A 16,399-nucleotide genomic window follows, 5' to 3' on the forward strand; every position below is an offset into this window, starting at 1 on the left:
CAAAGAATCGTCATGTGCAGAATCCCCAACAAACCAACACTTGTGCTGGCCATCAATGCAATCCCCAACACAGCATAGCCCTACCACCAACTCCAACAGCCTTCCACCAGCCACCTTGGCCACCAATAGGCCCCTAGGACCTTCTGCCACACCACCACCAACACTCCTCCACGGAAACCACAGGCGTCCTTGTCACCCACGTCTTCGGTGCATGTACAGCCTGCTACCTACGACGGTGAGTGCCATGGGACTGGCACTCATCTAGGAGGGGGGTAATGTTAACCCCAACACGAAGAAAGTAAAAGTAAGCGGAAAAGACATAGGGCAAAGGTGGAAAAAAGGTAGCTCGACTGAAGAAAGAAAAGAAGAAGAGGCCAAAAGCGCAAAGGCAACCTTGAAAGTCCAAGGCAAAGGCAAAAGGGGAAAGGCGCATTTTAAAATAAAAAGGAGCACCCTGAAATCTTGTAAAAGAGCGTCGGGCTCTCACCCGTGCAATTTGTAAATGTAGACGGGCGGTGGAAAGGAAGCTAGGAAGATAGAAGGACAATGGGAAAAAGGGCCTAGGCTATGGCCGGCCATGTAAAAAGGGAAAAAGGGGATGACCGCCCAAAAGGGATTTAGGGCTTTGTATATAAAGTTGAAAAGTGAATGAGAAGCTCATTCTTGTGCGTGGCCAAAAGCAGCTCTCCTCTTCTTGTTCTTCTTCTTGTTCTTGCTTGCTTGAGCTTGTGCTTGAGAGAGGGAGTGTGAGAGTGTGAGGGAGTGAGTGTGTGAGGGTGAGGGACCGAGGAGGAGAAGCTCTCCATCATCTCCTCTCTTCTTCTCTTCTCTTCTCTTGCTCGCGGCAATGGAGCTTGGAGCGTGAAGCTTGAGGATGGAGCTTGCTTGAAGCTTGCACTTGGATCGTGGAGCTACCGGAGTGTGCGGGAGAGGAGGTAACTCGAACGGCATCAAGGTAAGCTCACTACACCCGTAGATATGGATGGCACATCGGCTATGTGAGAGGTAGCCATTAGTGCTCGGCTTGGAACGCTTGAAACAATAAGCGGTCCGTGGGTCTTGGCGGTTGAGTGAAAGCTCCCACAGGGGCTCATACACAAAGTGGATTCTTTGTGTGAGAAGTTGATGGGGACGCCTGTCCTTTTCAGGCGTTTCATTTATTTAGTATGAACTACCTCCAAGAGATACATTTTGTGTAGGCCCCCAAATGTCTGTATGCACAACATCAAGGATATTTCTGCTTACATCTCTGTCATGTGAAAAGGGTTGTCTTGCCTGCTTACCAAACTGACATGCTTCACATACCTTCTGAAATTCTGCAACTTTAAATGTAGGCAAACCTGTAACCAACCCTTTGTACTGCATTAATTTCAGCATTTGTACATTTGCATGTCCAATGCGTTTGTGCCAAATTTCAATGTCTGCAATAACACCTTTTCCTTTGGCATACATAGCAGCATTCATAGTAGGAATTCTAGCATCTAGAGTGAACATACGTCCAACTCTACTTCCCTTTGCTACCAACCTGCACTTGTCATTGAAGTCTTCTACAAAGCAGCCCTTTGCATTAAATCTGACTTGCAGCCCTTGCTCTACCATTTGACCGACTGACATCAAGTTCTTTGTAATAGATGGCACATGTAATACATCTGAAAGACTCTTTGTCTTACCATCATGCAAGGACAAGGGAACTTTTTCAATGTGTGAAATTGGGTGGCATGAGTCATCACCCGTCTGCACATAACCTGCATTCTGCAAATCCTGCATCTCTCCAAACCATTCTGCATGGCTGGTCATATGATTGGATGCACCTAAATCAACATACCAAACATCTTCATGTGTTCCCTTTCCTGTAACAGCATTCATCATATGCTGCATAACGAACAAACGTTCATTTTTTTCTTCATTCTGTCGTGAAGACGATGCATAGTTTTCTTGCTGCAACTTACCACTGTGGATATCATCTTTCTTAGCATAACATTGGGCTGCAATATGACCTGTTTTGCCACAGTAGTGGCACACAATACCAGAGTTGTTAGAACCTCTGTTCTGCTATCCACCTCTTCCTCTAAAGCTCCCCCTGCCTCTAAAGTTACCATGACCTCCTGAAACCTGCATATCGCCAAATTGCTGATTCAATTTGTTTTGCTGGTTGTCACTACCACGTCCTGTACCACGGCCTCTTGAAGAGAACCTGCCACATCCCCTTCCAGAACTGGAGTAGAAAGCTTGGACATGTTCACCACTTCTTTCAGATGTCTCACTCTGCATGTTGATCTCTTCAGTGATCATAAGGGAGACCAATTCATCGAAATCTGGAAATGGCTTTCTGACATATACGAAAGTTACAAAAGACTTCCAAGCCTTTTCATTGTTAAGTTCACCCAAGGTAGACGACACCAAATCATCATCATCGGGCATTGCATCAATCGCTGCCAATGCATCTGCAATGCTTCTTACCTTCAGTGCATACTCATTGATAGACATCTTCCCTTTCTTTAATGTATTCAACTCTTGCTTGAGTTGAATCTTTCGTGCTTTTGTATTTACAAAAAACATACTTTCAAGTATGGTCCAAGCTGCATATGAATTCTCTGCATTTCTAATGTGTCCCAGCATATTATTATCAATTACTGCAGACAACCAATACATGATCTTTTTATCCTTTGCATTCCATTCTTTCCGTGCCTTTGTCTCTTCTGCAGTTGGAGGATCACTCATCTCCGGCTCCTTTTCTTCACCTGAAACGAACTCGTAGAGGCCTTTTCCAATAAGGAAGTTCGTGACACGAAACTTCCATGAAGGGTAGTTGTTCTTGTCGAGCTTCTCAATGATGGGGCTTCCACTATTCTCTGCCATTATCACAAAATTAATACCAACAGCAAGCAAATCTTCTGCAACCCTGGACCTGTAGTGCACAGCAATACACCAGACAGCCTTTTTCACTGTCTGCTCAACAGTATATGCAATTTGCAACCTGTTTGCAGATAAACCTTGTGTTTACTCACTAGTAAACACATTTGAACTTACAGATCTAAAATCTGTAACCTGCGCACCCACGTTCGGTTAATACAGTCGAAGTCACAGCGTATCCTGAAACTGATGTCCGCAACCTTGCGGCTCTAAAACGGGCCCTGAAACAGCCTCAGATGCCCAAAATAACTGCGGTAAGCCCTAAAAGGGCTTATCTGCACAATACATAGCGCTCTTCGCGCACACCAAATCTCACTACAATCTGAGATTTTTGCTCTGCCCTGCTTCCGGTGCCTCCACAGGCACTATCCAAGAGAAAGAGTTGAAGGATGGGAGAGCTTCTTACCCGTAGCTTGCTTGCTCGAACATTGCTTCTTCTCCTTTGCTTCAACCTTCGAAATCAGCCTCTCTCAATGGCGTGGCTCTGATACCATGTCAAGAATCGCGTGGTGGAGGGGGTTGCTCAAGATGTTGCGCCGAACACACACAGAATGCACAAGGAGAAGCTCACTCAAGAGACAAGAAGAGAGATGGAGGCCAAAACGTTTTCTTGCTGATTTTCTCCTTCTTCTTTCACACACTTTTCAATGTACACAAAGTATAGATAAGATACAACATAAAAGGAAAGTGGCCTACTAAGTCAAACAATGACTAACCGACTACACTAGTCGACTGGCACTATAACTATGCCAGCTGTAAATAGGTGTAACGACCTGAATATAATAAGTAATGAGTCAGTGGCCATGTGAGATGCATAATGACCACTGACGTGCTAAGTGTAGATGTGTGGACCCATCTTACCAGGCGGTCCATCATCAATGTCTGCATGTGTTGAGCTTGTCATCTCAACAAATGTGTGTCCCATGTCTGTGGTTTAGAGATAGTATATGCATGTAAAAGATCTAGAATTGTGCTGTTAGTGGCTTCTGTTTGTCCATTAGTTTCAGGATGAAATGCAGATGAGAAATCAATATTTATGCCTAGGTTAGCAAACAGGGTAATCCAAAAGTTGTTACAAAATCTAGAATCACGATCTAAAATAATAACTTTTGGCAATCCATGGTTAGTGAAAACAATTTTCAAAAACAATTGTGCTGCTTGTGATGCTATTAAAGTTTTCTTACATGGAATGAAATATGCTTGTTTACTAAATCTATCTACTACTGTCCAAATCATATCATGGTTAGATTTAGTATTAGGTAAACCAGTAATGAAATCCATAGAAATTTGTTCCCAAGGTTTAGATGGAATAGACAAAGGCATAAGTAATCCATACTGTTTACCATGATGTCTCTTAACTCTTTGACAAATCAAACATTCAGAAACAAAGTTAGATACATCAATGTCCATATGAGGCCAATAAAAATCTTCAGTTAACGTACGTAAGGTAGATATGATACCTCTATGACCTTGATATGGGGGACAATGAATTTCATTCAAAACAAAAGATCGGAATGGAATTGTAACACACAATCTCTTTTCATACAACATAAATCCATCATTATATGACAATGAATCAATAGGAATCAAATTATTTTGAACTAATTTGTTCCAATCAGCATGAAAAGTAATATCCTGATGATAAGTATCTTTCATAGCAATCAAAGAATCAAAAGATATAACAGAAATATTATGGATGGCAGGTCTTCTACTCAATGCATCAGCCACTACATTTTCTTTTCCAGGTTGGTATTGAATGATAGGATGAAAACTTTGAATAAAGGAGGCCCATTTGATATGACAGTCGGAGATTTGGGGTTGGCTAAGTAAATGTCTAATACTTTGTTGATCGGTCTTAATCATAAATTTTGAACCCATTAAGTAGTGTTTCCACTGTCTTAATGCTTGTATAACTGCTAATAGTTCTTTGTCATATGTGGAATATTTCAGTTCAGAAGGTTTAAACTTACAACTAGAATAGGCAATAGGATGATTGTCTTGCATAAGTACAGCTCCTATTCCTGATCCACTAGCATTGTTCACTACTAGAAAGAATGGTCTATTAAAATCAGGCAACTGTAGAACAGGGGCATGGGTTAATGCATGTTTCAATAAGTCAAAGGATTTCTGTTGATTTTCGGACCAATGATAGACAATACCTTTCTTCAGAAGTTTGGTTAATGGTAATGCAAGTAATGAAAAATTACGTACAAACGTCCTATAGAAAGTAGCAAGACCAAGGAATGAGCGTAACTCATGCACGTTTTTAGGTATAGGCCAATTCAATATTGCATCTATTTTCTTAGGATCAACTTTAATTCCATCAAATGATAATATATGACCTGATCTAGGACGATTTTAAGCGCCAAAGTGCTTTAAAGGCGCCCGAGCGACACTTGTTGATTTTTCATAATTTTTCAGACTATCGTGCGGGTTGACAAGAGTTACCGGCCAATGCGGGATGTCAAGCCGGACGCCTAGGATTTTTCAGAGCTCAATTCGGAGTCCGGACGGGGAAGAAGCCAATAAACCGGTCAAGATATGAAAAGGTGGACATTAGAGTGGCCAAATGTAAGTGACCTTTGGGAGGGGGGACATGCAACATTTTATGCCAAACAAAATCGTGGCATTTCATGAAGGAAGAAAACGTGAGGAGAGCACGCAGTATAGCGCCGATTTTTTCGCCCCAATCTTGGGGATGGATCTTCCAGCTTGAATACAACCCATGCCAATGATCATTGCCCTTCAATCCCCCCTGGATGCTGACTCTATCACCGTGCTTCGCTCCTCCAATGGCGGCTTCTATGAAGAATTCTGATTTCAGTCTTTCTTTCTCCTCCCTCTCTCTCCCCTAAAGGCAGATTCATGTGGTGAAGAAGAAGAAGAAGAATGGATGGCGGATGCTTGTCCAATGAAGACCGGATTGCTCCGTGGTGCAAGAGGAAGGAAGATTGCTGATTTTGGGCTATCATGAGCATTAATGGTGGCTTGAAATCAGTCCCGAGATATGGCAAATAAAAACCTGCAACCCGCAAAGAACAGTATTCTCATTTTTACAAAGGAAATTGATGGTTTATGCAATTTACTTCATGGATACTTGTTCCCATGGGATGATTATGCATTGTAATGTTGTTTGCATTGTCTTCCAACTGTTTGAAATTAGAAAATCAGAAAATCATAAGTGTTGTGGATGAAATTAATAGGGTAAAACACGTAAAATATGGAGAAATTGGGTGTTTTTGAGATATAAATGGAAAATATAGTAAGACACACCAACTAAACTTGTGCTTTTTGCTGCAAATGAACTAAGAGCCACAGCCCATAACCTGTTTTGAATTTTTAGAAATTAAAAAATACAAGATAAATAGGGAAAATGGGAAAAAATAGATTTTGAGTGCCGAAAATTAAGAAAAAATAAGATTCATGTTTGTGGATGTATGGGGGGTCTGAAGCATGAGGTTTATCCTCAGTTCAGCCTTACCTTTATGTTTTAGTGAGTTTTTATGGCTTTTTATACAATGAAAGCATGGAAAATGAACCCTAAACCTATGCACCATGCAGAACCTAAACGGGTGAGCGGGTGGAGTGTATGAAAGGTGTTTAAATGCTGAATGAAATGATGAAAAGATTGCTGGTTTTTATGCATACCATTTAGGTTGGTCAATAATTGAAAATTAAGAACCTAGTAGCACGAGGGTTTCTCGGTGCTAGGCTCATGCAACGCCGCCTACGAGTGATAGTTAATTTCATTGAAAGAAATGTTTTCCACATGTGCACAAATATTGATTTTCTTAATTGTTTGAGCATGTGGACATTCACAAGTTGCATAAATCATAAAGAAGTTTAAAAAGTATCAGACAGTACCTCCTAGATGCATGGCAATTGCTTTCTAGAGGAATATGACCAACGTTGAGTAAGTAAGGTTGTCCAAGCTGTAGGCTAGGCATTGGGTCTAAGGGAAAATAAAGTAAGGAAGCATGGTATATCTCCTGGAAATATGCGAATCATAAAAGAGAGAAGTTTGTGTTCGTGTGTTATATATGTTTAGCGACGCATCAAGGGGCCAATCCCCAAGGTGTAGGAGAGTCGCAGTGAGGTAGCGGCAGTGAGCCATGGGAGGACCTCCTATGTTTGTACTTCGTGCTATTTGGCAATGTGTAGGGACTCCCTCTGAGGAGTGTTAATTGGGTTAGATTTGGACTACGAGACGTGATACAAACGCAAGATGTTTAGGAAGATGATGTATGTGTCATCCACGCTCCTGGCCGCAAGGCCCTGGGGTTGTTGAGCGCATGATAGAGGTCCGGCTAGTGCATGAGCTAGTGACGGCCCATTTCAGGTCCCATCACTATCAAGGAACAGGACCAGAAGCTACAGGCTAAGTATCATGAATTCTCTATCAATAGTGGACATGTCTACTATAGAACGAGATTATGTATACCGGCAAGCCAGTCACTTAAGCAGAAGATACTATGGGAAGCTCATGATTCCCCTTTCTCAGGACATCCTGGCTATGCTAAGACTCTCAATGCAGTTAGGAAGAGCTACTATTGGGAGAGGCTTAAAGGTGACATTCTCAAATATGTCACTTAGTGTTTGTCTTGTCAACGTATCAAGGCCGAACATGTCAAAATGCCTGGGAAGTTGCAACCACTTGACATTCCCCAAATGAAATGGGAACTCATCAATATGGACTTTGTTGTTGGCCTACCCCAAGTTCAGGGAGGATACAACTCCATCATGGTTGTGGTTGACATGCTTACTAAGGTTGCACACCTTATTCCTATTAAGACAAACTATAAAGCCTCAGACATTGCAAGGTTGTTTATCAAGGAGATATTCAAGCTACATGGGTTACCCATAAGAATTATTAGTGATCGTGGTTCTCTCTTCACATTACACTTCTCGAGAGCTATCTTTGAAGCCATTGGGACTCAACTCTGTTTTAGTACAGCTTACCATCCCCAAACTAATGGCCAAATGGAGCGAGTCAATCAAGTCATCGAAGATATGCTAAGGGAACATTGCTACCATGAACCAAAAAGGTGGATTCAATACTTGCCTTTGGTTGATTTTGCCTACAATGCTTCTTACCAACAAAGCATTCAGATGACCCCTTTCCAAGCATTGTATGGGCATGACTGTCGAAGTCCCCTAAACTTCTCATATCCAACCTTGAGGGTTAAAGCTTCAAGGCAGATGTTGGAAGAGATGGATGACCAAATGAAGTCAATAAGATAAGACATCCAAGCTGCCAAGGATAGACAGAAGGCATACACGGATTTGAAGCGTCAAGATAGAACCTTCAAGGAAGGAGACATGGTCTTCATTCGCATACGGCCAAAGAAGAGCTCTCTATCCTTATGAGATTGCAAGAAGCTAAGTCCAAGCTATTGTGGACCATACAAGATCCTCAAGCGCCTAGGACCCAATGCTTATAGACTGCAACTCCCTAAGAACCTAAAGGTTCATAATGTATTCCATATCAGCCTATTGAAGAAGTATGTACCTAATTGTGGGAGCTTTCACTCAACTGCTAAGACCCACGGACCGCTTATTGTTTCAAACGTTCCAAGCCGAGCACTAATGGCTACCTCTCACATAGCCGACGCGCCGTCCATATCTATGGGTGTAGTGAGCTTACCTCCATGCCGATCGAGTTACCTCCTCTCCCATGCACTCCGATAGCTCCACGATCCAAGTACAAGCCTCAAGCAAGCTCCATCCTCAAGCTCCACGCTCCAGGCTCCATCACCGCGAGCAAGAGAAGAGAAGAGAAGAGAAGAGAAGAGAAGAGAAGAAGAGAGGAGAAGATGGAGAGCTTCTCCTCCTTGGTCCCTCACCCTCACACACTGACTCCCTCCCACTCTCACACTCCCTCTCTCAAGCACAAGCTCAAGCAAGCAAGAAGAAGAAGAAGAAGAAGAAGAGGAGAGCCACTTTTTGCCATATACAAGAATGAGCTTCTCATTCACTTTTCAACTTTATATACAAAACCCTAAATCCCTTTTGGGCGATCATCCCCTTTTCCCCTTTTTTACATAGCTGACTGTAGTCTAGGCCCTTTTTCCCATTGTCATTCTATCTTCCTAGCTTCCTTTCCACCGCCTGTCTACATTTACAAATTGCATGGGTGAGAGCTCGGCGCTCTTTAAATCAAATCATGATGCGCTTGCGCTCTTTTACAAAAGTATTGATTCGTGCTTTTTCTTGTGCACCCTTTTCCTTTATTTAGGACTTTTCTGCATTTCTTGTGCTTCCATATTTTTCTTGGCATGCCTTCGTCTTCCGTTTCACTTTTGCCTTGGTCTTTGTCTTCTGCTTTAGCTTTTTTAGATTTTTTGCCTTGTTCGTCTAACGGTTAACATTACCCCCCTCCTAGACGAGTGCCAGTCCCATGGCACTCACCATTGTAGGTAGCAGGCTTTAGCATGCACCGAAGATGTGGGTGGTAGGGACATTGGTGGTTGCCATGGAGGAGTGTTGGTGGTGGTGTGGAGAAAGGTCATTGGGGGCACGTTGGTGGCCTAGGTGGCTGGTGGTAGGGTTGTTGGAGTTGGTGGTAGGGTTGTTCTTTGTTGGGGATTCTTGGCGGGCCTGCAAGATGATAAAGGATAAGAATTCAGAGTTGGGTGTCGATGAAGAGCGAATGACATTGTTGTTGGAGTCATCCTTGAGAATGAACTTTGCTTTCAAAACCACTTTAAAATTTATCACCTACACGCCCTTTGTTTCTTCATAACTAAACAAGCCAAGTAGTAGCATTCTTATAAAGTAACTCAAGCAAGGTGATGTTGGGGAAAATAATGTTGACATTCAATTATTTAAATAGAGCACATAGATTGGTTGAGCCAACATGGAAAGATTTGGTGTCTGATGCAATATGTATCAACTGGTTCCCTGGTTGTTGAAACTTTACCACAATCTATGGTAGATATTGTATTTTACATTATGTATGCTACAAGTGGGTTATTTTCTTCATAGTTAAAGGATAAAACTCCTACATGACTTCCTTATCCACTACTTTTGCGCCTTCCATGGCAATATGTGAAGCTAACATGAAATAACCAATTTAGATTCCTTAATTATTTCTACTAATGGGGATTATAGAGTTTGCAACTTCATTTGGAACTACTCTAACATTCCTATATGCAAGTAAACAATGCTAATAAAAAGTATTATTGCACCTCAATTTTTGGGGCGATTCAACTAGGTAACTACTATGTACACATACAAACAGCTCAATTTGCTAACTAAAGAGGATGTCTAATAGTAGCTAGCATTTTCTCTTTTCAACTCAAATATTTACACTACAAATAAGGTTATGTAGCCCTAATACAAGGGTTCATATACTAGTTGAGATGATTGTCCCCCAAACTTACTCAACTTCCATTGAGGAATGCTTCTAAATCTTAAGCGTTGATGTTTGTTCTTAGGTGCACAACACTATTAAAAATTTTAGAAAATTGAAAACCTAATCTAGGATGAAGTTGCAGGCCTTCCTTTTGAGGCCCATTAAGGGGTACCAATCAAGAACTAAGAACCCACCCAAAATCCTTACACAAGGGTTAACTATGCATCCTAAACTTGGCCACCCCCTTGCTTTGAAGCACTTTCAAGCGTGTCCACATTCAACACCCATGACATTGTATTTACTCTTACGTGTCGTTTGCATGCTTGGTAACTACAAGTGGGCAACAAGTTTAGCATGCATGTTGACTAGAGAGCCTCGCCCACCCTAGACAAAACATGTGCCATGCCAAAAATTATGTGTTGTTCTATTCATTATACACGAGTCATAAAAACAAAATATGCGATGAATTTGCAATGTAAGAGAATGATCCACATAGTAAGGTTTACTCAAAATCCTATATGACATGTGTATCGAGGACTATCCAAATTCCAAAGAGAGTCTCACACTACATCATCCTCGAGTGTGTGCTGCTCATGAGTACAATACCAACCATCCTGAGTCTAGAAGCCAACACATGTGTCACCACTGACCCATTGGGAAATGAGAGAGTGAACTGGCGCTCCTCATTCTCACCGCTATATGCACAATCAGAAATAGTGCAAATGCCCTTGTAACTCTCGTCATAGAGTTGCACCATCATGCCAATCAAGATAGATATCACTGTATGTGGTACATACCGTAAGGTAAGGGGAAGCAATGCATGGCAAGTGTGACATGAAAAAACAACCAAAGGGTCCACCAAGAATGTTTTGGTGCAGCAATGAGGACAATATATGTGTGGTTTTGCATTGAACCTAACAGGGCCCCTTCCTTGTTGATGCTTGCGTCTCAATACACCTGTGATGTGGGGATGCTTTGGTTGTGAGGAGGATCCACATTCCTCATTTGGTCAAGGATGGTCACTCTTGCCATGTCCCAAGCATGTCTGTGTGACATTTTCCTGGACTTGATAGATCTCACCCTTTGTAGGCATATCAATCTCATGTAGGGCAAACATGCGAATAAGAGACTCCCTTGCACTTTGCAATTGACTCATACAAACTTCCCTTTGTGTTGAGGTATAGGACGAAACCTCAACCTCAATGCGTTTGAGGAGCCCTCTGAAGTCCTCAATAGAGGACACAATATCCTCTTTCTGCACACCTCCATCGGCGCATGGCCTCTCTAGTACTAGATTTTCATCACGATAAGGACTATGTGGTGTGTCATCAAAGGCCCATGCACTATCAATGATGGGCACAACCTCATGAAGGTGAGGAAAATAGCTCCTCAAGATGAGCCGCAAGCCATAGAGAAGTTTACAATCTGCAACCCAATCAACACAATCACAATAGTTTCTTGCACACTTACATTATACCATTTGTCTTGTTGTGTTGCACTTGCCATTTTGAAGAGCATGGTTCCCTCATGAATGACTTGAAGAGACAAGGGATTGACCTTGTAATATTGGAGTATCCTCTCCCCTACTGCCAATCTAGTTGTGTGGCTCTTGCTCGCCCCATAGACTTTGAAGCACCTAGAGTCAACTACGAGAAAATAGTCCCTTTCAAGAACATAATGTATCACAACAAAATGATAATAACATTCCAACTCAAAATTAAGCAGATTACCTATCTCCTGCTTCTGTTTGAAGAACTCAAGTGCGGTTCCACCCATTCTCGATCCTGATGATGAGTTGCCAACAAGGGTGTGCAATAGATCCAATATAGACATGTTGATCTTGGCATCAAGTAGAGTGTACTTGATGTACTACCATAGTCTCTCAATTAGATTGGTGGTGTCAACATTACCATGTGGAAACATGTGACCAAACTTGGGACATCGTGTACGCCATATACAATCTTTTCCACACCATCCATTTGTAATGTATCGTACCACGTTTGGATGAGAGGAGTAGCGGTGCAGTAGCTGTTGAAACAACTCGTCAAATTGCAATTCTATTGGACATTGCATGAGATTGGACAAGGATGCGTATACCTGATCATGCTCATCCAATGGAACCTTGATCCACGAGCACATGGGACATTAATCACTACCAAGCTCATTGAAACACACGAAAAGTAGTTCTTAAAACCAAAGTAATCATAGTAATGTGTACCTGTGGGAGAAGATTCTCAACCCAAGCCTTCTTTGTATGGAACCAACAAAGAATAATATGGCATGCAACTTGGTGTCTAGTGCCATCGAGATAGTTGGCGGTCCAGCAATGAGGATCATCGAAGAAAACCTTTGAGAGTGCCTCCAACTCTTATTGAGACTTATCGATGACAAGTGCAGAAGGGTGAATGTCACCCATTCTAGAGAGAACAATTTTCATTGTGATCTGCAAAGTGATGACCTCTTGGTTCAACCCATTGTCACATGTGCACAACATAAACCAAAATAGGAATGCCCATTCCATGTTGGTTTGGTAGAGCCGCCACATAGAGAGGAAGGCCAAACAAATTGGTCTTAAACGTGCTATCAATCGCCCAAGCATTGTTCTTCGAGAACCTCTTGTTCATTTCTAACATCCATTCATCTTGGACAACCAATATGAATGGTCTATCCTTGTCCTCTTTCGCATGTGGATTATATGGTTAGCAATATAGCACCCAAAGGACCCAAGATTGCTTTATCAAATAGATGTACTAATCACTATAACATATAAATATCGAGAGAAATATGACAAGTACCTTGTTTTTGTCTCGTAGACAAATCGCTTCCAAGTACGTCGCGGTCCAATCATCCTTAAAAAGTTTGCCTGCAATATACCAATAGCATTAATGCTCAAGGTAGCCCAAGATCATCGAACAATAACTTAAAAGATGAGAACATACCTTCATCTCGCATTTGGTAAGATAGTCTTTGCACCTCTTTTGGAATCATGAAGAACCTATACGTTACACGATCTAATGGAGAGGCATTTTTGAAATGAAATTGCTCTTTCGTCAAGCTCATCTTGGCGATGTGGCGGCATGTCCCCCTGTCAAATAGATCGTCCTTACAGCAATCAACCACACATGGATGCACTGGCAAGTGATACAAATCACTGCGAGAACCAGGTGTATGGCCCTCGTGTAGAGCATGTACTCATAAAGTAACCTTGTGGAGACCATCTTTATACTTGATTTGCACCTTGAATGGGCAACCACATTTCTTTGAGGTTCTCAATCTATGAATTTGGGAGCCTTTGTGAGTTGCGCTGCCACCATGATGACATGCATATTCCAATATTGTCTTCCCTAAACCATGCGTTTTGGTTGAGTGAACCTTGACTAGCCTGGCTTTGTGTTGAACCATGATCTCTTGAAGTTGGCACTCCACAAGAGATATGTCTGAGGTAAGCTCCAAGATAGGTACTTTTCCGTCAAACCCATGGGTCTTTGTGGATGCCTTGCAAGTACAAGCACCAATGAGCTCTTTCACATAAGCGAGAGGGATGCCATGCTTTCTGATATCCATACACCAATTGGATTTGATGGAGTCCACTATGGCATTAATGCCTGCGTGAGCACCTGTAACCCTATTTATGTGATTTGCAAGGAAAATACTCTCCCATTCCTCTATGCATGCAATGTGCAATGATGGCTCCGATTTAAGGGCTAGCACAACTTGTCCATCATTGTTTCTTCCCATGCAAAGACTTTATTTGATCCTTCTCCACTTCTTCAAGTCTAATAGCTCCCTTTTGTCATATTTCTTGAGCACCCCCAATGTGATGGCTTTTTCTCCATTCAAATCACTTACCATCAATCCATAGCTCTCCCTGTCGAATGAGAAGTACCTTGATGAGGTGAAATTAAGCGTGCTTGGTGCAATGCTGCTGCTTTCTTGTATTGTTGAATCATTGCCTTTAGCAAAGAAGTCAATCATCTCAACCGCATCACTTGTTGCTGATTCATCCGATGTTTCTTCATCGGTATCGACTTCCTCAATCTCAGGATCACTCTCCATAATCCATAGCCGTTGACTATATAAGCACATATCACCCATATATCACGAAAACATCATCACAATGTCGCAATGCATCCATTGCAAACATAAGAGAAAGAGATAGAGCTATGTGTACCTTGATGGGAAAACCATGATTGACAGATCACGAAGATTTCAACTTGTGATGCCCATGTATGGTTGCCACGCGGACCTCAAAGCTCCTGCATAAAGATTCCTTCAATATGCATTGCATGCAGAGAAATTCTGTGGGTAATACCGAGAGTGTTTTTCGCATCGACAGTTTTGCGCTTACCCCATGGCAAAAAGGTGGCCGGGTTTACTATTCGGGTTGGGTTTACTTTTGGTCCACTTTGGAAATTATACAAAGAAGGGACTCCCCACGCCATTCTATTGACCATGGGGCGCAAATGTCTTGTATGACTTCCATCAATCACCCCTCAGCAACCATAATAATAATCCGAGCCCCACCATATCCATTAATCCGAAGTACCCCCTTCATTGTCATAATGGACCTGCGTCATGCCCGGTGAAAATCGCGGGCCCCATCCACATGTTGCATGACCCCTCACCTTTTCCAACAGCCCCTCTTTTCTGGTGGACCGGGTTTACTTTAGTCGAACCAGGTTTACATTCTGGACCGGGTTTACTTTCGGGGGCGGGGTTTACCCTGGGCCAAAAGCAGGGGTCTAGATCCTCGCTGCGATCCACGGCCCCCCTCAACCATCGATCCCAACTCCTCCTTCCCCATGGCACATAGTCCTGAGGGGTTCGCAACCCACACCCTCACATTGGTAGCCTCCTACAACACAATAGTAATAGGCCCATCAATGTTCCTTTTCCTTTCTAATTGGAATAAATTGATAAGAAAGCTCTTGAGACTTGGAGAAAGATGAGACGCATGGTAGCATGTGTGGCCATTGAAAGAGAGTGGTCATTAAGGTTATTATAGTAATAGTAAAGCTAGCCCAATACATACTAGCTCTCATGTTGACCTGCATGTAGGACAACGTTGTGGGTAAGCAACCATTTGGGCTGGATAGTAAGGAGGAAGATCAAAATGGGAAGAAGAAGGTAGCTACCAATGAGACAAATACTAAGCTCAACCATTTAGTTGATGCAAATAGTCTACAACAAACAAGCACAAGATTGAGAAAAGCATGCAAAACGAACAAAATTCACACACAACAAGCACAAGAAGGCCAAGTTTGTAGGTACTAGAACACGATTTCTTAAGGTACCAATTGCTAGGCTTACTCTCCTGGAGCCCCAAGAGTAACACCAAGGAAAAGGGAATTTTCTTGCAAGACAATATATCTTGTAACATCACCAAGCTTTTATTTCATTCTTCTGATAACCAAAACAAAGAAAACAACAAATCTTCACGCAGTATCATAATAGATATCTCCCACGGATTTGATAGAATCAACCATAATCTTCAACATCTTCATAGAATTCTTCAATATAACAAAGAACATAGAAGAATACATCATCTTTTGAATGGAAATCAATCACATATTATTCATCTTCAATGTCTTCATAGTTCTCTCTCTCAATATCTCATATACAATTATACTATTTTGATAGAATTGGCTATCTCTGGCTCTCTCTCTCTCTCCCTCTCAATAGTACATCATCTCATCACTACAATACTCTCATAATAACTCTCAATAATACTTCTTAGGTTGTGGATGCACCTCCTAAGAGGTATGTCGGATATGAAGAGTCACCAGAGCCACTACAGTGTCTTTTCACAGCTCACTATTGTCACTGTCACTCAGTCTTCTCTTCAGTCTTCAGCAGCTGCTTCTTCCACTTGTTTTAGCTCTTTTGAACTTAGATTCATCCTTTCCAAAGGTTAGAAAACTTTCCCAAAGTCACACATACTTTCTACATAACACTTATAGAAGGTCTACAGAACAATTACAGTATAGTACCAGAGCAGCTACAGTACAGTTACAATACAGAGACACAGCAAAGATAGAGGCTCTACAGAGGGTCTACAGAGGGTTACAAAAGGTCATCAGAACCTCATTACTCATACTCAAACCATTCCATACTATCAAAAAATATTCAATA

At 42.0% G+C, this 16,399-nt stretch overlaps 1 pseudogene; it reads right to left on the bottom strand.

The window, feature by feature from the left end:
* Positions 1 to 14,323, bottom strand: part of LOC148033629 (uncharacterized) — a 113,807-nt pseudogene extending 99,484 nt beyond the window's left edge.
* Between the last annotated feature and the right edge of the window lie 2,076 nt (positions 14,324 to 16,399).

Source organism: Lygodium microphyllum, chromosome 7 (assembly GCF_053477565.2).
Source record: "Lygodium microphyllum isolate KBCC chromosome 7, Lygodium_microphyllum_v1.1.10, whole genome shotgun sequence".
Taxonomy (NCBI): Eukaryota; Viridiplantae; Streptophyta; class Polypodiopsida; order Schizaeales; family Lygodiaceae; genus Lygodium; species Lygodium microphyllum.